This window comes from Neophocaena asiaeorientalis, unplaced genomic scaffold, assembly GCF_003031525.2.
Source record: "Neophocaena asiaeorientalis asiaeorientalis breed wild unplaced genomic scaffold, Neophocaena_asiaeorientalis_V1.1 scaffold40, whole genome shotgun sequence".
Lineage (NCBI taxonomy): Eukaryota > Metazoa > Chordata > Mammalia > Artiodactyla > Phocoenidae > Neophocaena > Neophocaena asiaeorientalis.
In genome coordinates, this window is record NW_020185335.1 from 12,168,865 (window position 1) to 12,193,431 (window position 24,567).

The following is a 24,567-nucleotide window of genomic DNA, read 5'->3' on the forward strand; positions in this document are numbered from 1 at the left end:
CCCCGGTGGCTGACGGTGTCGCCAGGTGGCTTAGGGATGGAGCCGGTTCCCCCCCCCACCGCCCCGCCTCGACTCCTGGAAGGGCGTGCTGGGGAGGGGTGCGTGGGACCGGGATGGGAAAGACATTTGCCAAGTTGTGTTGTGTGTTGGATTTTAAGTTTGCTGTCCCTCTGCTCCTGGGGTGGCAGCTGGGGGCGGCATGGGGGCCAAGGAGAAAGGGCTCAGCTTGTGCCTTCCCAGGGCCCCTTCCTCCCCAGGCTCAGGAAGCAGGAGGAGCTTCGCAGAGGGGCCAGCACTACCGACACAGTGTTACAGGCTGTTCGGAACAGCTGGTTCAGGGTGGCCTGCACCAGCGTCCAGGGGCTTGGAAAGGACAGGATGCGGTCTTTCTGGAGCTGGGTGCGAGTTGCCCCTTGGTGGGGTCTGGGTTTCCCTGGGTTGTACGTTGATTGGATTTGGGAAGAGGAAGAGGGCTTGGCAGTGGGCACCAGCCAGCTCCTGTGACTGTGCTTAAGTGTGAAGCCAGGGTGCCAGCCTGCAGACTGGGCAGGAACTCACCTCTGAGCTGGCACAGGTGAGGTGCTTGACATGCAGGCTGTCCCTGAGGCGAGTCAGCATTTGGAGGCAAGCCAACAGCTGTCAGGGACCAGGCTGCTGTAGCCAGACCGCCCTCCAGACCATTGTCACCTAATGCTAAGGTTTTGGGCTCATTTGCTGAGAGGCACCCCCTCCCTCACCCTAAACCAGGGCAGCCAAGATGCTTAACACGGAATTAAGCAAAGAAAAAAAAAATCCAGTTGTATTACACGTGAGCGCTTCTTCCCATCTTTTCACGGTTCTGTTTGGAAGTGTATGTTCTCCCATTATTCCATCTCTCCCTTGGGCTGTCACTGGTTTTTATTTCCACCTTGTGCAGAAATAGGACTGCTTACGCATTTGAAACACAGGGCGACCAGCTATTGAGATCAGCTCACGATGAGAAAGTTGACTCATAAGGTTCTCTTTTTCCATTAAAGAAATGAAGATGGCTAAGGACTCAGGCATAGACACTTTAGCGAGCAGCAGAGTAACTTCTTATTTGGTTCTGGAGTACATTCCCGTGTTTTGTTTTGTTTTTTGCAGTGTCTGTCTTTTGTGTGGCCTGTGTGAGTTAATGTGAACATAGTTCATATTACTTGAGAACAGAACAACTAAGGCCAATGAAAAGCTACTCGGTGACCTGAGTACATCACAAACCTTAAATAACTTGCTTCAGATTTCCAGAGAGTGGAGGGTATCCACAGGTATTAGATGTGCTTGTTTTTGCATGACAATAGCTTTGGTTCTTTGAAGGTAAATTGCTTTGGGGTGACCCCAGATGGCTCTGAGGGCACTTCTTTTAGGATAGTCTTTAGGAAGGGTTTAGGGTGGGATGAGTCATGCTACATGCCTCCCCATCCTCCCTCAAAAAAGAAAATAATCCAGTTAAAAGAACCGTCAGAAGCAACCTGGGAAGAGAAAAACGTCAGGAAAAGTCAACCCTCATGACATGCAAAGGGAGGGGTGAAAATCCTTTTTGCCAATGATAATCCCTCACTTTTACGGGACAGAGTAATTTGCACACGTCTTTCACACAGAATCTTAATTGATCTTCACACATGTCACAGATGAGGAAACTGAGGCTAAGTGACTTGCTCAAGGTCACTTAGCTACTAGGGGGCAAAGCAGAGCGTTAACCCTAGCCATCTGACACCAGATGCAGTGGCCCGTCACCACTCTGCCGAGTGGGATGTGGGAAGGATGAGGACAGATTACACACACATCCCAGGGCCCTAGGGCTTTCCCAGCATCCTCCTCTCCCACCACTTGCCCCACCTGCTAAGTCAGCTTGGCTCGCAGGTGTAGATTCTCCTCACCACTTCCCTCTATCCCAGGCTTGGGAGTCTGTGCCTACTCAGATTTGTTTAAGTCTTTGAGAAATCTAGTGGGAAGTATGATTGCAGGGAGTGTCTTTTGCACAAGCGCTCAGTGTTTCCTAATCGTGTAGGTGTCTTCAGCCATGTGATACAAGAGACCAAAGCAATTCTAGGGAAACTTACCACAATCATTTTCCTTGTCCTCCACCCGGAAGAAAAATGCAGTGGTTGTGAAACCTGAGGAGTTGGCCCAGTACTTTTGTTTATTTTATCCAGTTTTTTATGCATGGCATTGTTTGCATTATGGTGACACTTTTTTTTTTTTTTTAAAGAGGGCACAGCTGTTCTCATTAGGGAAGAATAAGCTTGAATCCTGTTTTCTCGATCTGAGCATCTAGATCTGAAAAAGGACACCAGCGGAGGTTATCTGAGATGTGTTCCAGCAGGTCAGTGGTACAAAACAGAATTAAAACCAAGGCAATCTTGGGGCACGTCAATGGACATGTAGATCTGGAATGACCAAGGTGAAAGTTCTCATCTACTTCATGCTTAGAATATCGAGTTCTTTTCTGGGCATCACATTTAATGAAGGACATAGAAAAAATCATCAAGCATATTTACTGGAAATTGCTACAGTGGGGAATGAATTAGAGCTGGTAAGCCTGGAAATCTTGGGAGCCATGATTCAGGAATGTCATTTATTAGACTTGTTCTGTGAGGGTCCAAGATCCCAAGAATGAAAGGACAAAAGTTATACTTAAAAAGACTTCAGTTATAAGAACTTTATGGTGTCAGAGTGATGTTTTAAAAACGAAGAATCAAATCATGTCTCTCCCCAGTGACTTCTCAGTAGTCTTGCGGTCAGATGCAAACTACTTACCTGGGTCTACTATACGAGGACTGACTGACCTTCCTTGTTTCTCCAGCTTCATCAATTAACCCTCTCTCTCTCTCTCACAAAAGTCCCTCTTTCTTTCTCTGCTTTGTCCAGGTCTAGTTTGCTCTGCCTCAGGTCCTTGCACTGGCTCTTCCTCCGGCCAGATTCTCCGTGGCTGACTCCTTGTCATTCAGGTCGCTGGTCCAGTATCACATGCTTAGTGGGACCTTCCCTAACAATATAAATAATTTCATCCTGGTCCCCAACCCACTCACTGGTGTTACGGTGTTCTACTTTCTTCAAAACATCAGAAATGGCCTTATTTGTAAGTGCTTTTATTGTCTGCTCCCCGTTTTACCGTTGTATCAACAGTGCTCCAAACCGTGCCTGCCTGGCACGTAGTAGGTGCTCAATGAATATTTGTTGAATGAATGATTTTTATGACAGACCTTTTCGAAGATGGGAGGGGTTGCTGCATTGGTAGATACGAAACTAGTCGTCTTTTACCAGAGACAGCCATCCACAGGCTGGCTAGCTGACCGTCAGGCAAGAGAATTCAAGCCTTAGATTGACAGTAAAACCAGATCCCTTTCTGTATGAGTCTCCTAGGTCTGCTGTAACAAAGTACCACAAACTGGGGGCCTTAAAGCAATAGATATTCTCTTACGGATCTGGAGGCAAGACATCCAAAATCAAGGTGTCAGCAGGGTTGGTTCCTTCTTGGGGGCTCAGCAGGAGCGTCTGTTCGGGGCCCCCTCCCAGCCTCTGGGGGTTTCCGGCCATCCTTTCTGTTCCTCAGCTTGCAGCTGCATGACTCCTACTCCTGCCTCTGTGGTCACATGGCCTTCTCCGCACGTGCATGTGTGTGCGTGTGTGTGTGTGTGTGTGTGTGTGTGTGTGTGTTTTCACATTATCTTCCCTCTGTGTGTGTCCCTCTGTCTCCTCTCTTCTTGTAAGGACACCAGTCAAATGGGATTCGGGGCCCACCCTATTCCATAATGACTTTATCTTAACTAATTACATCTGCAAAGACCCTGTTTCCAAATAAGGTCCCATTCACAGGTTCCAGGGCTTCGGACTTCAGCGTCTTTTCATCGTTCAATTCAATGCATAACACCTTCTAACTTCAAGATCCACTGACCTTTTAAAGGGAAGAACTGGCAGGGGGGGTGGGTTATTTTTTAGGCTAAGGACATGGTTTTGGATGTTTGTGCCCCAAGCGTTTGTGATGCTTACAACTCGTGACTAACAGCTTGTGATCTGTGTGTGTCCCAGGTGAGGGGAGGGAGGGTCTGAGCCGTTGAGTGACTTGCCGGAGGTCGTGCAGGATCCGACCAACCTCCTGACTGATTGCAGAGCCCATGGCCTCTCCTCCCCTCCCCCATCCGCCAGTGGCCAGGCCTTCCTCGTGGCTCCGGCCCAGGTTAGGATGCGGGTTTCTCCGATGGCTCTTCAGGGGCCCTGGAGGGATGATTTCCTCCCTTGGCCTTCTGCTTTACCCCGTCGTCCTTGTGGTAGAGGAGTGGCTCACTGACAGTGAGATAAACGGTGCAGCTGGATATGATGTTCCCAGGTCAGACCTCGCGCAGCTGGTCAAAGCTGGAGGCCACAGCATCAGAGAAGGCGCGTTTTTCCTTTGTTGGGCTTTTCCAGTGATCCTGAGGGGCTTTTAAGTAAGGTCTGGAGAATTCTGAGTTGCAGTGTCTCAGATTTTGACCCTGAGAAAGTATTGCCGATGTTCTAAAGATGAGCCGTGCAGGAGTTCGTAGAGAGACTTTTCTGATTTGGGCCCGGGGGGGCGGGGGCGGTGAGAGCAGGGCAGGCTGCCAGCAAGATAGCCAACGTGACTGGTCCCTTCGCCTTCAGGACCTTTTTGTTTCTGGCTCTGTCTCACCCAAATACCCAATATCCCCCGCTCCCTTATTTCATTTTTTGTTGGCTGGGTCATACATGCAGACGGTACAAAACTCAAATAATACAGAAAGAGGTCCAGTGAAAAGTGGTTTCTGTCACTGCTTCCCCTACCCTCCCCCAGCTTCCCAGTCTCTTCCCCAGTGGCACCATCTCCACCAGTTTCTTCTGTCTCCTTGCAGAGACCTTGCTGTCCTTTACTGTCCCCAAGTATCACCTCCACCCCGCCCCACCCCACCCCACGGGCTGTGCTCCCATCCCTGCTTTCCGTTCCTCCTTCCTCCGGCCTTTTCAGACCCCTTGCTGTGGGCACCTGAGAGGCTGGTCTGTTCCCAGGTGCTAGGAGCTAATGACAACACCTCAGCCAAGAGTTTTATATTTAGACGGGAGGTGCTTAAAAGAAATGAGTCTGTAACGGTAAAATGTGGGGCTTTCAGGGAAGAGTGTGGGGAAAGAGCTTGTATTTATGGGGCACTTTTTAGATCGGGTTCCTTGAACTTCAGGGTTAGCCCTGATGAAGAGGTGCGTACAGAGACTCAGGGAAGGAAGGAGGGAGGGGCAGCTGATGGTGTGTTTCCCCCGGGGATCGAGATGGCGTCTTTCCAGCTCGGATTTGCTGTGCCGGGTGCTCTCTGGGGGTTGTCACTAAACCTCGCAAGAACACCAATGGGGGAGCTGCTGTTACCCTCCCCGTTTCACAGGTGAGAAAGCTGAGGCGCAGAGAGGCAGAGGCCTCCGTCACATCTGCTTGTAAGGGCAGAGCTGGCTCGCAGCTCCAGGCAGGTTCAGTCCAGGTACCAAAGCTGCGTGTACATGTCATCTCCCCTGAGTTTGGTGGTATCTTCATAGCTCTCAAAAGGCAGCGTGATCCCAGTGTGGCACACGGGTGAGACTCCATGTTGTGCCCCAGAGGAGGAACCTCACAGAAGGAAAATCTGTCATCCCTCAGGCTTTCTGGGCTCATTCAAGAAATGTTCTCCTGCCTCTAAAGATGCAAAATGATGGGACTTCCCTGGCGGTTCAGTGGTTAAGTCTTTGCCTTCCAATGCAGGGGGTGTGGGTTTGATCCCTAGTGGGGGAGCTGAGATCCCACATGCCTCATGGCCAAACAACCAAAACAAAACAGAAGCAATATTGTAACAAATTCAGTTAAGACTGAAAAAAAAAGATGCAAGACGAATGGCCAAGACTCATCCCATCGTAGGGATACTCTCCAACAAAAGCTGAAAGAAACGGTAAATTCGGAGGGGAAAAAAAGAGAGAGAGAAAAGGGGATTATTTTTTTCTCCTCTTTACCAAATCCACATGCGCAAGCTTGTGCCTGGGTGCAGGCCGTGTTCCTCAGGGACAGCCTTTCACAGACAGGTGTGCTCTGAGGCCTTTGCATCACAGCCTGGCGTGAGTCAGAGAAGATGACTCACCAGTAGCAAAAATGACCAGTGAGCTGGGGAAAAAGGAGACTCTAGGATCAGCAGAGCAAAGGGAAAATACCAGAGTAAATGAGCTTGGGGGCTGCTGTGCAGCCGACATCCTTGAGCGAGAGGCTTTGGGAGTAAAGCAGGGAGGCTAAGATAAAAATAGGGCCCAAGAAAAGTGGGGGGAAAAACCGCGCCAGAGAAGAAAACGGAACTGAACTGTGCGTTCATAGTAAATACCAAGACTGAAGTAAAAGAGTTAAGTGAGATCAGAACAGTGAAAACCTAAGACCCCTCCCCGCTAAACTCGTGTGATGGTGTACAGGAATAGGACACCCGTCCACGGAGGAGAGCTGGTCCGGTTCCCTCTCTGCTCTAGGAGGGGGTAGATCATGCTGAACTTCTTGAAGCAACAGGATCGCTCTCAGAACCCCGAGGCTCGGTGTGGGTGATGAAAAACTTCAGGGCCACCCCTGGTCGGGGAACTAAGATCCCGCATGCCGTGCGGCGAGGCAAAAAAAGAAAAAGAAAAACATTTCACTAATCTGAAAGAAGAAAGTGAGGAGGACGAAAGAGGTCGTCTACATAATCAAAATCTAATGTAAGGGGAATTAACAAGAGTCCTGTGCCCTGTGGCAGAGACCTCCTCTCTCAGGTCACGTCGAGGGGCTGAAACCCGAGGGGTCCTGCTAGGTTGAGCCCTCCCGCCTGGTGGTCTTGCTCTGTTCTCGCCTCCGTGCCTGTCGCCTCTCTGCACGGCCACCCGAGCGCAGCCTCTTTGCAAAATCGAAAACAGACTGTGGCGTTCCCCTGGTGCAAACCCTCCATTGCTCTCCCGTTGTTCCTGGGGTGAAATCCCGACTCCTTAACTTGGCTCCCAAGCCCTTGCCTAGTGCACGGCCTGCAGCTCTGCCAGCCTCAGCTGGGCCAAGTTCATTCCCACCGCAGAGCCCGTAAACTTGTCATTTCCTGGGGCCGAGGACGCTGGCGGTGGAGGTCTCTCAGGATGAGCCACACACATGGGCTTCAGCTTCTAGCAGCCACGCGAAACAAGTAAAGGAAACAGGCCCAGTTAATTTTGCTAGTAGATTTTATTTAATCCAAGATATCCAGAATATTATCGTTGACATATCTAATCAACATAAAAATTATTAATGAGACAGCGTACGTTCTCTTTCTGCGCTAAGTCTGGGATCTGCATGGTTGGCACGTCTCCGTTTGAACGAGCCACATTCCCTGGCTCGGTGACCACGCGGAGACAGTGGCTGCAGCTCCAACCTGCTTGTGCTTCATTCACGGCACTTATGACGTACCATGATGCTGTCTGTTTACCTCTGTTCTCTGACTTGAGCACACGCTCCTGGAGGCCCGGACTTTTGTTTGCCTTGTTCTCGTGGCCCAGCACCTGGCACCCTGTGATGCTCAAGAATGTTTATTGACTGATCAAATAAACACATGACCGAACAAACGAACCTCACCTCCATCCTCTTCATGTCCCAGAGGCAACTCAGTAGTTAGTGCCATTTGGAGCCTCTTCTAATCAGGGGAATTGCATGCACAGGGTTCCCTGCTTCTTGTAGGTCCCTAACTGTTTCATATCGGGACTTGTGTATTGTCAAAGGCCCATCATGATTATTCTTGATTGGGCTTTTTTGGGGGGAGTGACAGTGATACTAACGAGAGAAGGATTTTCAAAAGGAAGCAGTTAACAGGATTGAGACCCTGGTGTTGTTACCGCTAGGAGTTAATCTAGATCAGGGATTTCAATTGGGGACAACATCTAGGGACCTTTTGGTCGTCACGACTGGGGGTTGCTTCTGGCATCCAGTGGGTGGAGGCAAGGGATGCTTCTAACCATGCTACAGCTTGGCACACGGGACAGACCCCACTACCAAGAATTATCCAGCCTGCGTGTTGATGGAGCCAGTGTTGGAAGCCCTGCTGTAGACCAGCACAGCTCCACATTGGCTGCGTTTCTGAATTGCCTCTGGTAACGTCAGGGAGGTTATTAGTCTCCAGAAACTTGACAGGTTCTATGCCGGGCCCCATCCTTTCATTCCCTTGTCTCTCTTTCATGTAAACCGGCCCCTACTTATCATTTATTTTCCCAAAAGGATAGCCCCAATGGGAGCTGCCTCCAGCTAAAGCCCTTGAGATGAAAGAAAATCAGCTCCACGTTTACAGCATGAATTAGAATTCTGCAGAGAAGACATCTGGAGAAGCCCGTGCCTCGAGAACCATGGATCAATGCACTTTAAGCCCTTGGAGGCCGTTTGGAAAGCTTTGAAGCAATGCAGTGGCAGAAACCCATCTCTTTTCACCTACGTTGAAATAAACATCTGCCAACTACACTTTCAAACGAACAAACAAACACGTATTTAAACTCAGAAGCAGGACTGGAGTGCAAAATTACATATATTTCAATTCTTGTTCAATGTTAAGGCCCCCCAAAATAAGAGAATTCAGCTCTCATAGTATTGTGGGTAGAAAAGGGATTGATTATATATGTTTCGATTTTAAGGTTTGGGGGAATACTTGCAAATATAGAGTTGTGCTAGACTTGGCAAAATTTTTTATCTTTCCCAGTCCTCCGACTAGTTTTGAATAAGTCTGAACAGTTGTGTGTGTGTGTCGGGTGGTTCCCACCACCCCTCGCCCGCTGCTTCGTGCTGTTTTCTCCTGCAGTGTCTTCCCTTGTCTGACTGTCAGGCTGCTCCAGATATGACCCAAGCGGTGCAGTCCAAGTCTCCCCAGGCAGCATCGAAGGCTCCCGCTTCTGGGCTTCCATGCACGTCTGCATCCTGGAATTACAGCACTTGTCCCGTTGCTATAATCATTTAGTTATGTCTGTGTCATCTTAGATTGTATTTGGGAAAGGAAGGCCCATATCCTCTTCATCTCTGTATCCCCAGGACTTAATCACAGTTGACAGGACGTGGTAGGGGCTTAATAAATGTCTGTCGCGTGAATGACCTGAACGCTACAAGATAACACCTTTTATCCGTCACGCTGGTATGGCCTCCATCCGAGAAGTGAGGCAGCGGCTCTGTTCTTGGCCTTGGATGGTGAGGTTGCAGGACTCGGCACTGAGCGGAGATGACAAACCAGTCCCGGGGTAGTAGTGGCCCCGCATTGTCCCTGGGTCTCTGTTTTAGTCGGCTGGTGACATTGTGGGCGGAAAGTGTGGGTTCCAGACGCAGCTCTGTGTGCACCGCTGTGCAGCTTTGCTGACACGCCATCCGCCTGTCCCTTCCCTGCCCTGGGTCTCCATTTCCCATCTTAGGGCAGCTTCCACAAGTCTGTGCTTCCCCTGAACTTCTTGTCTGCCGCCCCATCCCTTTCTTGTCTGTCTGCCAGCCGCCACTGTCTTCTGGAAATCTGAAGTCTCATCCAAGCCTAACATCTTGGGGTTTTATTCGAGTAAAACAAAATCTAGAATTGCGTAGTGCATAACGGTTTTATTCCCGCTCCTTTGCAAACATCTCCTTTCTTCTTCTCTTTCTAAAATTAATTTATTTTATTTATTTCATTTTTGGCTGTGTTGGGTCTTTGTTGCTGCGTGCGGGCTTTCTCTAGTTGTGGCGAGCGGGGGCTACTCTTTGTTGTGGTGCGTGGGCTTCTCATTGCGGTGGCTTCTCTTGTTGCAGAGCACGGGCTCTAGGCACGCGGGCTTCAGTAGTTGTGTCACGCGGGCTCATTCGTTGTGGCTCACGGGCTCAGTCGTTGTGGTGCACGGGCTTAGTTGCTCCGTGGCATGTGGGATCTTCCCGGACCAGGGCTCGAACCCGTGTCCCCTGCATGGGCAGGCAGATTCTTTTTTTTTTGTCACCATCATAAATAATCATTTATTAGATGCCAAGTTGCACATCACATAGACAGTAACTACTGCCCAGTGAGAGCTTGAACTCTAGAGCTAAGACTGATGAGAATATACCAAAAATTATAAAATCAAAACATTAAACAAGGGCTTCCCTGATGGCACAGTGGTTGAGAGTCCGCCTGCCAATGCAGGGGACACGGGTTCGTGCCCCAGTCCGGGAAGATCCCACATGCCGCAGAGCGGCTGGGCCCGTGAGCCATGGCCGCTGAGCCTGTGCGTCCGGAGCCTGTGCTCCGCAACGGGAGAGGCCACAACAGTGAGAGGCCCGCGTGCCTCCAACAAACATATTACGTCTAAGGTATCCAAAGGAACTAGAGATTGCAGCATATTCTCAGGTTTATATACCTGTATATTTATATCGTATCCCCACACCCCCTAGACTGTTAATACAAGGAAGGATGTCAAAAAATAAGACAGAACACCTGTAGTCAGACAGGCTGTGAAAAGATGTGTAATGGTCATCCTGATACCAGATCAATAGCTCTCTCAATCTACAAAACTGAAACAGAGGAATATACACCCTTCTCATGAAGATCATTTAGTTACTTTTTAAACAGATGTCCAGGCAAAAACACTTTCCAATGGAAATCCTATAGGCTTAACAAGTTTAATGAACAATTTCAGATAGACTCTTTATTCAGATAAACATAACCTGCTTTGTACACGTATGCAGTAAATTGGCAGATTACTTTGAGCAGAACCTGCAGTATCAGATTGTGTGACGTCAGAACAAAGCCACTTGATTATATGGAATCGCAGGAGTCAAAGACTCGAAACAGCGTTTGCTGTGAAATGTCACTTGGGTTTAGTTTTAGCTCCCTGAACGACTGGGTTAGTCATTTTCCATGTTACATGCAGAGATGTGGATAGACTATTACCTACCGCAACAAAGCTGTAAACAAAACTATTTTGAGTTCAGCTCCTTCAAGAATAACAGTGAAATTGCACAGTTTCTTTAATTACAAAACGTAAACTGTGAACATCTGCGTGCTATTGGAATAATGCTGGTTCATCAGGGGTGGATGTTACGTAACCTGATAGTCCAGGAATCACATTAAGGACTTTGATACACATTTTCATCACTGCGTCAACAACAAAACCCAAGAAATTTGTTCAACGGTTGAATTCTTCAGTACAGAGTTTTCACTCTGCCTGTGTCAACATCCATGCTGCGAAATGTCGTGAACCAACCGTACCTAGCAATAAATCCCTGCATTTAGTTTTTCATCACTATATATATATTTTTTTTGTTTTGTTTTTTTTTTGTTTTTTTGTTTTTGTTGCTTTTTTTTTTTTTTTTGCGGTACGCGGGCCTCTCACTGTTGTGGCCTCTTCCGTTGCGGAGCACAGGCTCCGGACGCGCAGGCTCAGCGGCCATGGCTCACGGGCCCAGCCGCTCCGCGGCATGCGGGATCTTCCGGGACCGGGGCACGAACCCGCGTCCCCTGCCTCGGCAGGCGGACTCTCAACCGCTGCGCCACCAGGGAAGCCCTTCATCACTATATTAACTTTCATCCAAGTATTCGTTAAAGCTGACATGGTAGGGTAACGATGCAATAACTGAAAATACGCCTCTTTCACAGTAGCTGACACTCAGGGATTTTATTTTCCCCTGCATACCAGTCATTAACAATATGACACCGAAAAGGCATTTTAATTACACTCACGTATATATTAATGTCTTCGTAAAAGATATTTTTCTAATCTTTTATGGAGACCGTCTTTCTACACAATTCTAAGCACCTCAGACAGAGAGACTTGCTGAAGAAGAACCTATAGAAGACCTCGCTTTTTTATCTGAGACCCGGCAGACTGGTGTCCTGTATCCGAATGGTGGAGACATCGGAAACAATGAGCCAGGTGTGACTTTGACATACAGAGCACAGGGTCTCAACTGTGGATCTGCAAACAAGAAGCAAAAGAAGAATGAGGAAGGGGGGAAAGGAGTGGATGAGCTGGGTTAGGGCTGTTGGTTTCCCTTTTCCTCACCAACGGTATCTTCGGCCGGCGGATTCTTAAACACTGCGCCACCAGGGAAGCCTCTCCTTTATTCTCTTTTTTTTCTCGACTGTGCCACGCGGCTGATGGGATCTTAGTTCCCTCACCAGGGATCGAACCCGTGCTCCCTGCATTGGAAACTCGGAGTCCTAACCACTGGACCACCAGGGAATTCCCAGTTCTTTTATTATTATTTTAAAATCGTTCAGTTTTTTTCCTGAAGGCCCTGAGTAACTAATATGAAAGCCTAGGATTTGTGGGTGAAAAGTGGTAAACCCTTCTTCTTTGCCTGTCTCTACTAAAATAGGAATTAGAAAACTTCTTTAAATGCTTTGGAATAAATGTCAAATTGCTAAATCAGACGTTGCCTGTGTCACTTCCAGACAGGAAGACCTGTAACTCCGGTAGGGGTTGGTGAGGGAGGCTTAATCCACTCCAGTGGTTGACGGCTCTTTGGAGTGTCCTTATCTGTACCCCAAATGAGCACAGTTACCTACTTGCCCTACAGCAAGGCTGTGGACTCAGACTCTGCTGGGGCTTATCTAGACTCTCGTATTTAGCTCTATGGCTTTAGACAGCTACTTAAAAATATCTATCTAAAAAGCTCTTTACACAGCTTTTCTAAGCCTTAAAGTTTCTTCAGCTGTAAAATGGGGATAATAATAACCTAGCTTCTGTGTTACAGGAGAATTAGATCAGGTTCTCAGCATAGAGCACTTAGCTTAGGGCCTGGTGTGTCGTGAGCATACAATGAGTATTGGTTGCAATTATCAAAAAGTACTAAATAATAGTAATAGGAAAAGAACAGTCCAAGTCAGCTTGGCTTTCTCACACCATTGTCATTGGCAGAAGCAGCATTAGGGAGCGGTGGCTTTGACCTTCTAGAGAGAACGTCACACCGGGAACCACAGCAAGACTCAGGCGTGGCAGGAGGTCTCAGGTGAACGCATGAGAGGTGGGAGCGGTGACTCTTTTGAGATGTCTGGAAATGCCATCCTTTTATTCAAATTAAAATTTGCCAGGGGGAGAAAATTTTTAGAAAAATGTGATTGTGTATCGCTTCTATCATGGCTGGTATAAAACTCTTTAAAAGGTTCAGTGGAAGACTCTCGTTTCACATCTCAGACCACTCTGTAGAATTGATGATACTCTGTCGTTAGATCCAGCGTTGAAACCCACCCTCACCCCACCCCCGTCTCCCTCTCTGTGTCTCTTTTGCTGTCTCCGTCTCTCTCACTCTCTTTCTGCCTCTGTCTCTGTCCGTCTGTCTCTCTGGTCATTGGAGCAACCTAGCAAGTACGGTCTGGTTAGAGGCCCTTGATGAGATGACACTTTCCTCCATGTCATGTTTTGGGGGATTCTGAGGCCAAAGGCACGTGGGATCTCTTATGTTAACATGAAGAGTCTGGAATGGGATTTTAGGAATATCCTCACATTTGCTCAATAAGGGGGGCAGCAGTGGGGAATTGGGGGTAAATCACTTGAGGAAAGAACAAGGAAAACCAGCCGTGGATGTGGCACCCTGGAAGCAGGCATCCCGTCTCATCCCAGCCGGGCACCCAGAGCCATTGCCCCGGTTCTCCTGAGCCCTGGGCCTCGGGTGGAGAGACAGGCCGATGGCCAGCAGAGGTTTGGGTCAGGCTGTGGCCCAGCACAGAGAGTGTGGCCTCCTCCCCAGTCTGCCCTGCGTGACTGACGTGTGTTAGATTGCCTGAAATGCCTTATGGGGACCTTCGTGCCTTTAGAAAGGCGTGAACGTTTCCCCATCTCTGTTTCCTAAAAACCACAGTGGCTCGGAAAGAAGAAGGCTTGTCTCTTCTCCTCGTGGACACTCGACGAGGTCTCTGCGGCTCAGCGCCTTTGTCCAGTCAGTAGCGAGGAAGCTGGGTCCACAGCGTGAGCTTGGAGGAAGGAGGTGACCCCGGGCCCAGAGTGCACCTCAGGGGCCACGGGTCCCCAGGAAGGGGAGGTGGTGGGCTCCTGTGTCACCCAGTCCAGGCTTGCAGGGAGATGACTCAGAAACCAGGCCCCAAGGGGTAGCTTCGACTGCATTTACTGTCTGTGGTGTAGAAGAGTGAGACCCCAACTCTCCCAGCAGCTCTGGAATCAGCCTGTCTCCTGCCACCGCCAAAAGGCAGTGCTTCCCTTAAAATAGGAGGTGTTCCTTCCCGGACGTTTCCTTGGCAGGAAAGGGTGGGTGGCGAGGAGGCCGGGGCTGCCCCCCAGCTCCTCCCAGAGCTGCAAGGGGCTGTCTTACTTTGCAAAGTGAGCACGTTCTCTGGGGAGACAGTGCTTGTATTTGATACTTCGGCGGAGGCTCCATGACTGTGTTTTAACAGTGTAGTACGGGGGCTCTTGAAATTGAGTCCCACTTCAAAGATTCAGTGATCCTAAGTCATCGTCACCGCAGAGAAGGGACCGAGTCCTGCCCTGCGCGTGTGTGGAGGGGGCCTGTCCTTCAGCCCCCGCAGGCTGCGTTGACGTCAGACCTGTGGTCAGCTCACGAGGCTTAATGGAGCTCCTCTGGGTTCCTGACCTTGATCCTTAAGTCCAGCTTGGGCTTTTAAAAAAAATATTATTATTATTGTTTTTGCGGTACGCGGGCCTCTCACTGTTGTGGCCTCTCCCGTTGCGGAGCACAGGCTCCGGACGCACAGGCTCAGCGGCCATGGCTCACGGGCCCAGCCGCTCTGCGGCATGTGGGATCATCCCGGACCGGGGCACGAACCCGTGTCCCCTGCATCGGCAGGCGGACTCCCAACCACTGCGCCACCAGGGAAGCCCAATGGGCTTTTGTACTTGTCTCGGGCCCGTGGCTGGACCCCCAGTGCGTGAGGCACATCTTCCAGTGACATCCACCTGCAGTAGGAGTTAGAAGGGAGATGTTGGCCGGCGATGGGGAGCCGTGTGCAGCCCTGGGGCAGCGAGCGGGCCCGTGTGCTGACACTGCCGCGTCTTTTAACTTTACTGTCGTGACTTTGGTCTTTGTGCTTCCCAGAGAGAATCCAGTAGGAAGCATTTCCGTGAGATTTTCTCTCATTAGACCTTTCTTACCATGTGTCTTCACTGTGCAGCCACACCTGTTACACGTGGCTATTCTGCCAGTGGTTTCTTCCCTGTTCAGTTTTAAAACAAAACTGACGTGATCCAGGGTAATTCTACCTGCTTGACCCCTTCCTCCATGCAGACAAAGGATGAAAAATCACAGAAAAACGAGGGACTCTGGGATCGAGGACTCCCCCCCGTTCTCCACCTCTTTTTTCACGTGTCTGACCCTGTCTACCTGCAGAGGAAGGACAGCCCACGTGTAGGGAGGTGCCATCCTTTAAGGTCAGCTGGCACGGAGATTGAAAGGACTGGTTTGGTTGTTCACGTTCTCTAGGGATTCAGGTTCAGAACCTGTTTGTCAGGAAGGATGTGTGGTTCCACATGGACACCTGGGAGGCATGTGGACACAGGTAGCCACCGAGCCAAGAAATCTAGGACACGCGCTAGGCTGGATGACAAGGGAATGTCAGCCGTGCAGCTGAGGGGTCTGGGGTCTCTAGGGCCCCGCTTTTTATAAGAAAAGGGAACTACTATTTACTTAGCCCTTGTATGGGGCACTTGGCTGGCTGCTTCCACCTCTTTTTTTTTTTTTAATTAACATATAGTAAAATTCACCTTTTTTTTGGAGTACATTTCTGTGAAATTTAAAATACATATAGATTTGTGTAACCACAAATTCAATTAGGAGGCAAAACGTTTTCTTCATCAACCCCACATCTCCCTTGGGTTCCCCCTTGTTGCACCCCATCCCTAACTCCTGGCAACCCGCACCCCCTTCTTTTGGAGCACATCTTATACATGGAGTCTTGCTTTAGGTGAACTTCTGAGGTCCGTCTTTCACTCAGCATCACGGATTTGAGCTTCACTGAGGTGTTACGTGTGGGAGGATTTCATTGCTGAGAGGTGGGCTCTAGTGTGGGTACCCCGCAGTTTGTTTAGTCATTCACCCACAGGAGGACATTTGGGTCATTTTCCGTTTGGGGCGATTATGAATAGAGTTGCTAGAAACATTTGTGTACAGAATTTTGTGTGAAGCCAAGTTTTCATTTGTCTTGAATACATATCTAGGTGTTGCTGGGTTATGTGGTAAGTATATGCTTAACTTTATAAGCAACTCCCCACATCTCCCACGCAGAAGAATTCCAGATGATGTGTGTAGATCCTCTACCCTGAAGGACTTGGAGCCTAACTCCCTACTCCTTAAGGGGGTGCTGCGTGAAGTGACCTCCTTCCAAAGAGCACAGTTTGGAAGGGGAGATTAACAAAAGAGCACTTTCCAGTGGGGAAGCCGGTAAATATGGCCTGGTGATCAGGGTCAACGGTGAGAAGTCAAGTTGATGGTATGTGACTTTGAAATGATGTGGTGAAAATGGCACTTGGCCTCTGTGGTCTTCCTCCCCAAAACCCATGACCCAAGTCTAACCATGAGAAAAATACCGGAGAAATCCCCACTCAGGCACGTTCTGCAAAATACCCGACAAATACTCAAAGTTGTCAAAGTTATCAACAGCAAAGAAAGTCTGAGAAACTGTCATAGGTGAAAGGAGTCTCAGAAGACAGGATGATAGTGTCATGTGGGATCCCGGAACAGAAAAAGGGCATCAGGACAAGACTGAGGAATTACGGATAAAGTGCAGACTTTAGTTAATGAGAACGGATGAATAGCAGTTCACGAATAATGACAAATATACCTAATTAATATAAGATGTTAACAGTAGGGGAAACTTGATGTGGGGTATATGGGACGTCTGTACTATCTTTGTTACTGTTTTGCATCCCCACCAGCAACATAGAGTTCCAGTTACTCAGCATCCTTGTCAACACTTGATATTATCAATATTTTTAAATTTTAGCCATTTTAGCAGGTGTGTAGTTGTGGCTCATCATGGTTTTAATTTGCATTTCCCTCATGGCTAATAATGTTGAACACCTTTTCATCTACTTATTCACCATCCGTTTCATCTCTGGTGAAGTGTCTGTTCTTCTTCCCATTGTTAGGTTGGCTTCTTTGTTTTCTTTTTATTTATTTTGCGGTACGCGCGCCTCTCACCGTTGTGGCCTCTCCCGTTGCGGAGCACAGGCTCCGGACGTGCAGGCTCAGCGGCCATGGCTCACGGGCCCAGCCGCTCCGCGGCATGTGGGATCTTCCCGGACCGGGCCACGAACCCGTGTCCCCTGCATCAGCAGGTGGACTCTCAACCACTGTGCCACCAGGGAAGCCGGTTTCTTTGTTTTCTTACTGTTAGGTTTTGAGAATTCTTTCCGTTTTCTGAATACATGTCCTTTGCTGGATATGTGATTTGCAGATATTTTCTCCTAGTCTCTAAGTTGTCTTTTCATTCTTTTAATAGTGTTTTTCACAGAGCAAAAGGTTTTAATTTTTGTGAAGTCCAGTATATCACCTTTTTCTTCTCTGGATAGTGCTTTCAATGTCATAGTGTCTAAGAACTCTTCACCTTGTTTTATTCTAAAACTTTTATAGTTTTGTTTTACATTTGGTCTGGGATCCATTTGAGTTAATTTCTTATAAGGTGTGAGTGTTAGGTCAAGGTTTTTCTGTTTATTTATTTCTTTGTTCATGGATGTCCAGTTGTTTCAACACCATTTGTTGTTGAAATGACTGTCCTTGCTCCATTGAACTGCTTTTGGATCTTTGTCAAAAATCAGTTGGCTGTACTTATGTGGGGCTGTTTCTGGATTCCATCCTGTTTCGTTGATCTGTGTGTCTGTCACCCACCTCCATGACACTGTCTTGGTTACCATAGCTATTATAGTAAGTATGATTAAAATCAGAAAGTATGATTCCTGCAACTCGGTTTTTCTCTTTCACAGTTGTTTTATGTATTCTAGTTCCTTTGTCTTTCTATACACATTTTAGAATAGGTTTGTTTATATCTACCAAAAAAATCCTGCTGGGATAGGAATTGCATGAAACCTGTAGATCAGTCTGGGGAGACTGGACATCGTTACCATGTTGAGTCTTAACAGTCCTTGAACACGATAGTTATTTTCTTTATTAAAGTCATCTGTGGTTTCTTTCATCAGTGTTTTGGATTCTTTAGCACACAAATACTGTACATGTTTTGTTAGATTTTTGCCTAAGTAGTCACTTTTTCAAGTTATTGGAAATGCTGTTCAGTTTTTAACTTCAATTTCCAAATGTTCATTGCTAGTGTATAGAAATATGATTGAATTTTTGTGTTAACCTTGTATCTTGCAACGTTGTTAAAGTCACCTATCAGTTCTAGGGATTTTTAAGGAAAGATTCCTTGGGATTTTCTACTTGGACAAGATATCATCTGTGAATGGAGACAGGTTTATTCTCTTCTTTCCAGTATTTTTTCCCAATGCCTTTTAATATCTTTCCCTTGCCTTATTGCACTAGATGGAACTTCCCATACTGTGTGGAATACGAATGGTAAGAGCAGATATTCTTGCCTTGTTCCCAGTCTTACAGGGAAAGCATTCAGTCTTTCACCATTAAGTGTAATGTTAGATACAGAGTTTTGTTTGTTTGTTTGTTTTTGGCTGCACTGGGTCTTCGTTGCTGCGTGCGGGTTTTCTCTAGTTGCAGCGATTGTGGGCTGCTCTTCATTGCAGTGGCTTCTCTTGCTGCGGAGCATGGGCTCTGGGCACGTGGGCTTCAGTAGTTGTGGCTTGCGGGCTCTAGAGCGCAGGCTCAATAGTTGTGGCACACGGGCTTAGTTGCTCCGCGGCATGTGGGGTCTTCCCAGACCAGGGCTCAAACTCATGTCCCCTGCACTGCAGGTGGATTCTTAACCCCTGCGCCACCAGGGAAGTCCCAGAGTTTTTATAGATGCCCTTTATCGGATTGAGGAAGTTCCCTTCTATTCTGTTTGCTGAGAATTTTTGTCATAAATGGAGATTGAGTTTCATCAAATGCTTTTTTGTTGCCCTTGCTTCAGTTGATATGATCACATGATTTTTCTTCTTTAGACCGTTAACGCAGTGGATTACATTGTCTGATCTTTTTCATTATATCCCCAGGATAAACTCCGCTTGGTTGTGATGTATTAAATTCTTTTCACATGATGCTGTATTTGACTTGCACGTATGTTCACGAAGGACATTGGTTTGTCATTTTCTTGTACTGCCTTTGTCTGATTTGGTAGAGAGTGATACTGGCTTCATAAAAAGAAATGGAAAACGTTGAATTTTCAAGAAGAGATTGTGTAGACTTGATGTTGTTTCTTCTTTAAATGTTTGGTTGACTTTGCCATTGAAACCATCTGGACCTGGAGTTTTCTTTTCTGAAAGGTTTTAAACTATCAGTTTAATTTCTTTAATAGTTATGGGACTACTTAGGTTATCCGTTTCATCTTAGGTGAGTTTAGGTAGTTTGTGATATTCAAGGAATTGGTCCGTTTAATCTAACTTGTCGGCTTTGTGTATGTAGAGTTGTTTGTAGTTTGCCCTTATCATCCTTTGAATGTCTGCAGGATCTCTGGTGATATCCCCCTCTTTCATTCCTGATATCTGTCATTTGTGTCTTCTTTTTTCATTCATCTATCTTGTTAGAGGTTTATCAAGTTTAGTGATCTCAAAGAAGTTTTTGGCTTTATTGGTCTCTCTTTTTCAACATCATTGATTTCTGCTCTTCATTATTTCTTCTTTTTGGGTTATTTTGCCCTTTTTTTCTAGTTTTTAAGGTAGAAGCTTAAATGATTGATTTGATACCTTTCTCTTTTTCTAATGTAAGCATTTTGTGCTATAAATATCTCTCTAAGCACTGATTTAGCTGTACTTAACAGGTTTAAATAAACTACATTTTCACTTTCATTCAGTTCAGTATGTTTTCTGACTTTCCTCGAGACATCCTTTTTGACCAATGGATTATGTAGAAGTACGCTGTTTGATTTCCAAATGTTTGGAGATTTTCCTGTTATACTTCTTATCAGTTTCTAGTCGAATTCCATTATGGTCAGAGAACATACTTTGTGTGATTTCAGTTGTTTTAAATTTGCTAAGGTTTGTTTTGTAGTCCATGATATCTTGGTGAATATCGCATGTGCGCTTGAAAAGAATGTTTATTCTGCTGATTTTTGGCGACATGTCCTATAAATGTCAGCTATATCCAGCTGGGTGAGGTTACTTACCCGCCCTTCTGCATCCATGCTGATTTTCTGTCTGCTTGCTCTACAGATCCCTAAGAGAGGAGTTTTTAAAGTCTCCTACTTTAATCGTGGATTTGTCTCCTTCTCCTTTCAGTTTTGGCAGGTTTTGCTTCATGTATTTTGAGACTCTGTTGTTAGGTACATACATATTTAGGATTATTATATCTTCTTAATGAACTGAAACTTCTATCATTATGTAATGGTCCTTTTTATTTCTAGTAATTCTCTTAGTTCTGATGTATACGTTGTTATTAATAGAGCATTTCAGCTTTCTTTTGATTAGTGTTTGCATGGTATATCTTTCTTCTACCCTTTTATTGTTAATCTACCAATATAACTATATTTGATGTGAGTTTCTTGTAGACAGAATATAGTTAGGTCATGTGTTTTTATCCATTCTGGTCATCTCTGTCATTTAATTGGTGCGTGTGGGTTTTTAAAAAATATTTATTTAATTAATTAATTTATTTTTGGCTGCTCGGGTCTTAGTTGTGGCACACGCGCTCTCTAGTTGAGGCGCACAGGCTCAGTAGTTGTGGTGAAGGCTTACTTGCTCCGCAGCATGTGGGATCTTAGTTCCCTGACCAGGGATCGAACCCACGTCCCCTGCATTGGAAGGTGGATTCTCTACCACTGGACACCACGGAAATCCCTAATTGGTGTGTTTACACAATTTACATTTAATATGATTATCAATATGTTTGGATTTAGGTCTACATTCTGTTTCTTTGTTTTCTATTTGTTCCCTCTTTTTCCCCTCTCTCTGTCCATTTTCCTGTATTCTTCAGGATTATTGGAATGTGTTTTAGCATGCCATTTTAATTTATCTTTTGTGTTCTTTATGTATAGCTTGTGTGTGTGTGTGTGTGTGTGTGTGTGTGTGTATTTGCTCTAGGGATTACAATATGCACACTTAATTTTTCAGAGTCTACTTAGAATCAATATTTTACCACTTCAGGTGAAAGTAGAAAACTAACCATCACAGGTCCCTTTATTCTCTTCCCTGTATGTTGTAGTTTTCATATGTATTCTGCGTGACTTGTGGGATCTTAGTTCGTTGACCAGGGATTGAACCCGTGCCCCCTACAGTGAAAGCACAGAGCCCTAACCACTGGGCCTCCAGGGAAGTCCCTATAACTTTTACTTTCAGCCGTCAAACATACTTTAAAGAACTCAAGAAGAGGAGGATAGTCCATTATATTTACGCAGATTTTTTTCCTTTGGTCTTCCTTCATTCCTGATGTTCCATTTCCTTCTGGTATCATTTCTCTTCTATCTAAGGAAGTTTCTTTATAACTTCTTATAGAGCACATACACTGCCAGCAAATTCTCTTGAGAAAGTTTTCACCCTCATTCCACAAAGATTTTTTGGGGGGCACATCTAGAATTCTAGACTGGCAGTTCTTTTCTTTCAGCACTTAAAAAGTGTTTGTTTGTTTTTTCCACTTCCTTCTGGGTGCCACAGTTTTTGTTGAAAAATCTACAGTCACTTGAATCCGTATTCTCCTCTGAGTAATGCATTTTTCTCTGGTTGCTTTCAAGATTTGTTCTTTGTCTTTAGTTTTCAGCAGTTTCATTATGATGTATGTGGGTGTGGATTTTTTGGATTTATCTTTTTTGTATTCCCTGAGCTGCCAAAATCTGTTGGTTTATGTCCTTTGCTAAATTGGGGAAGTTTCAGTCATTATTTCCTCAAATATATTTTTTGCACCATCTTCTTTCTCCTCTCCTTCTGGGACTCTAATGACACAAATGTTACATCCTTTAATTTTGTCCACAAGTCTCCAAGGCTCTGCTCACTTTTTTAAAACCCTTTTTCTCCCTGTTTTTCAGATGAGATCGTTGTTATTGATCTGTCTTCATGTTCACTGACTCTTTCCTTTTTTTTTTTATAAAGAAGTGATTAATTTTTTAAATAAATTTATTTATTTATTTTTGGCTGAGTTGGGTCTTCATTGCTGCGTGTGGGCTTTCTCTAGTTGCAGTGAGCAGGGGCTACTCTTTGTTGCGGTGCGCGGGCTTCTCGTGGCGGTGGCTTCTCTTGTTGTGGAGCACAGGCTCTAGACGTGCGGGCTTCAGTAGTTGTGGCACTTGGGCTCAGTAGTTATGGTTCGTGGGCTGTAGAGCGCAGGCTCAATAGCTGTGGCGCACGGGCTTAGTTGCTCCATGGCATGTGGCATCTTCCTGGACCAGGGCTTGAACCTTTGTCCCCTGCGTTGGCAGGCGGATTCTTAACCGCTGTGCCACCAGGGAAGCCCGACTCTTTCTTTTATCATATTCATTCTGCTATTGAGCCTATCCAGTGGTTTTAAATTTTTCATTTACTGTATTTTTTAGTTCTAAAATTTTCATTTGATTCTTCTTCATATCTTTTGTTCTTTGCTGAGACTTTTTTTTTTTTTTTTTTTGCGATACGCGGGCCTCTCACTGCTGTGGCCCTTCCTGTTGCAGAGCACAGGCTCCGGACGCACAGGCTCCGCGGCCATGGCTCACGCACCCCCCAGCCGCTCCGCTGAGACTTTTTATCTTTCCCTTTATTTCAAGAATGTTCTTCCTTACTTCTTGGAGTACTTTTTGTAGTAACTACTTTGAAGTCTTAGTTAATTCCAATACTTTGTTGTCTTGGCACTGGTATCAGTTGATTATCCTTTCCCATGTGAGTTGAGGATTTTCCTCATTCTTTGTATGTTGAGTAATTTTGGATTGATCCTGAATATGTGAATATTACATTATGAGACTTTTGGTCTTGTTTAAATCCTATGGAGAATGTTGCCATCTTTGTTGTAGCAGACACTCAACCAATTTGAATTCAGATTCTCAGTCCCTACCAGCCTTCTGTGAGTTTCAGTATCAATTGTGTGTATCAGTTGTGTGTTCAGAGTCTTCATGGTGCTTTTCAGATCTGCCCCTACGTGTCACTCCGTGGCCAGTGTGGGACCTTGGCAGTGTTCTCTCCTGAAGTTCAGTACCCAGAGTCCACAGTATGCTGTTTAGGGTTCTACCTACACATGCTCATCTCAGGACTGAGCCCGGGGGCTCATACACACTTTATGGGGTTGTTCTCCTGAGCTGCTCCTGTTCCACAGTCTCCCCAGTCCTTTCCAGTTCCAGGGACCCCTTCTGTTTGTTTTTTCAGCCAGAAAGCAGGGGCGTTATTTCTCCTGTTCTGCTACATTCTTCCTGGGACTTAGCTCACATCTGTGACTAAGCAAGAGAGAAAAATTCAGTGGAGTTTTCACCTGCTTCATCTCCTCCACTTGGAAAGGAAGCTTCCATCCCGCATAGTTTTAGGCATCTGTGGACCCCTCTGCTGCTGGGGATTTGCTGGGAGACTGGGGCGTGAGAGCTCCAAGAAGACAGAAGCACAAAAAACGAAAAGCCCTGGGTTTGGGCTCACTGCCTCTGAGAATTAGGCAACCGCTTCCCTGCTCCCCAAGCCAGGACCAGCCTTCTGGAGCTCTGCTGATACCTGTTTCTGGATATCAGGTCATATTCAGTCCAGGCTGGCGGTCCTGGAGTGGGGAGGTGGCAGAATCACCACCATGTTGGGGGTGCTTCAAATTCTGATTATCTTCCCTCCTCGGCCTGCTACTGTTTACTTTCCAGAGTCCTCCAATAGCTGCCCTGTCCATTCTGCCCACGTTTTATAGCCACACTCAGTGGGTGAGACAGGATGGAGTGTGCTCGCTCCATCTCACTCAGAACCATAAGGAAGCCAGAAGACGGGAGCTTTAGAGACGTTCGACAAAAAGTCCAGGTTAAACGGACACGTGAGGAAGTCAGAATGTCACTGATGCAGGAGAACTGTGGTTCGTGTGGAGAAGGAGGAAAATAAAAGAGAAAAAGTTGAAGGAATGGGTAGATGGTAACAGAAATAACTGATCTGCAGCATCACGTAAAGGACTGACGGAAGGAACCCTCTCCCTGAGCTTCCCTTACCCCATCGTTACGTATCTAGCCTTGCACAGTGTGAAGGGGGTTCCTTCTCACCCACTCAGGCTGCCAGGTTGAAGGGAATGGTTTACTGTAAGCAAATGAGCTTTATTCCTCTCCGTTGGGGGTGTCAGGAAATGTATACACAGAGAAGCAGGGCAAGGTCTCTCTGAGATTCAAGAGGCTTTCATCTAGCGTATTTGGGTATTTGTATCCAGGTGGTCACCAATGTGTATAGCCTCGCGCTGCAGAATCCGATCTGGGCTTGATAAAGAATTAATCTCTTAGGGGACGTCCCTGGTGACTCAGTGGATAAGACTCCACACTACCAGTGCAGGGGCCCAGGGTTCGAGCCCCGGTCAGGGAACTAGAGCCCACATGCATGCCGCAACTAAGGAGCCTACCTAGGGCTTCCCGGGTGGCGCAGTGGTTGAGAGTCCGCCTGCCGATGCAGGGGACGCGGGTTCGTGCCCCG

The 24,567-nt window shown here is 46.7% G+C and overlaps 1 protein-coding gene across 5 annotated transcripts in view; it reads left to right on the plus strand.

The window, feature by feature from the left end:
• Positions 1-2,214: 2,214 nt before the first annotated feature.
• Positions 2,215-24,567, plus strand: part of KIAA0513 (KIAA0513 ortholog) — a 56,149-nt gene continuing 33,796 nt past the window's right edge. For all 5 annotated transcript variants that reach the window (XR_003001931.1, XR_003001932.1, XR_003001933.1 and 2 more), the window contains exon 1: positions 2,215-2,341. The gene's annotated coding sequence lies outside the window, so the exon portion shown is untranslated. The remainder of the gene's footprint in view (positions 2,342-24,567) is intronic.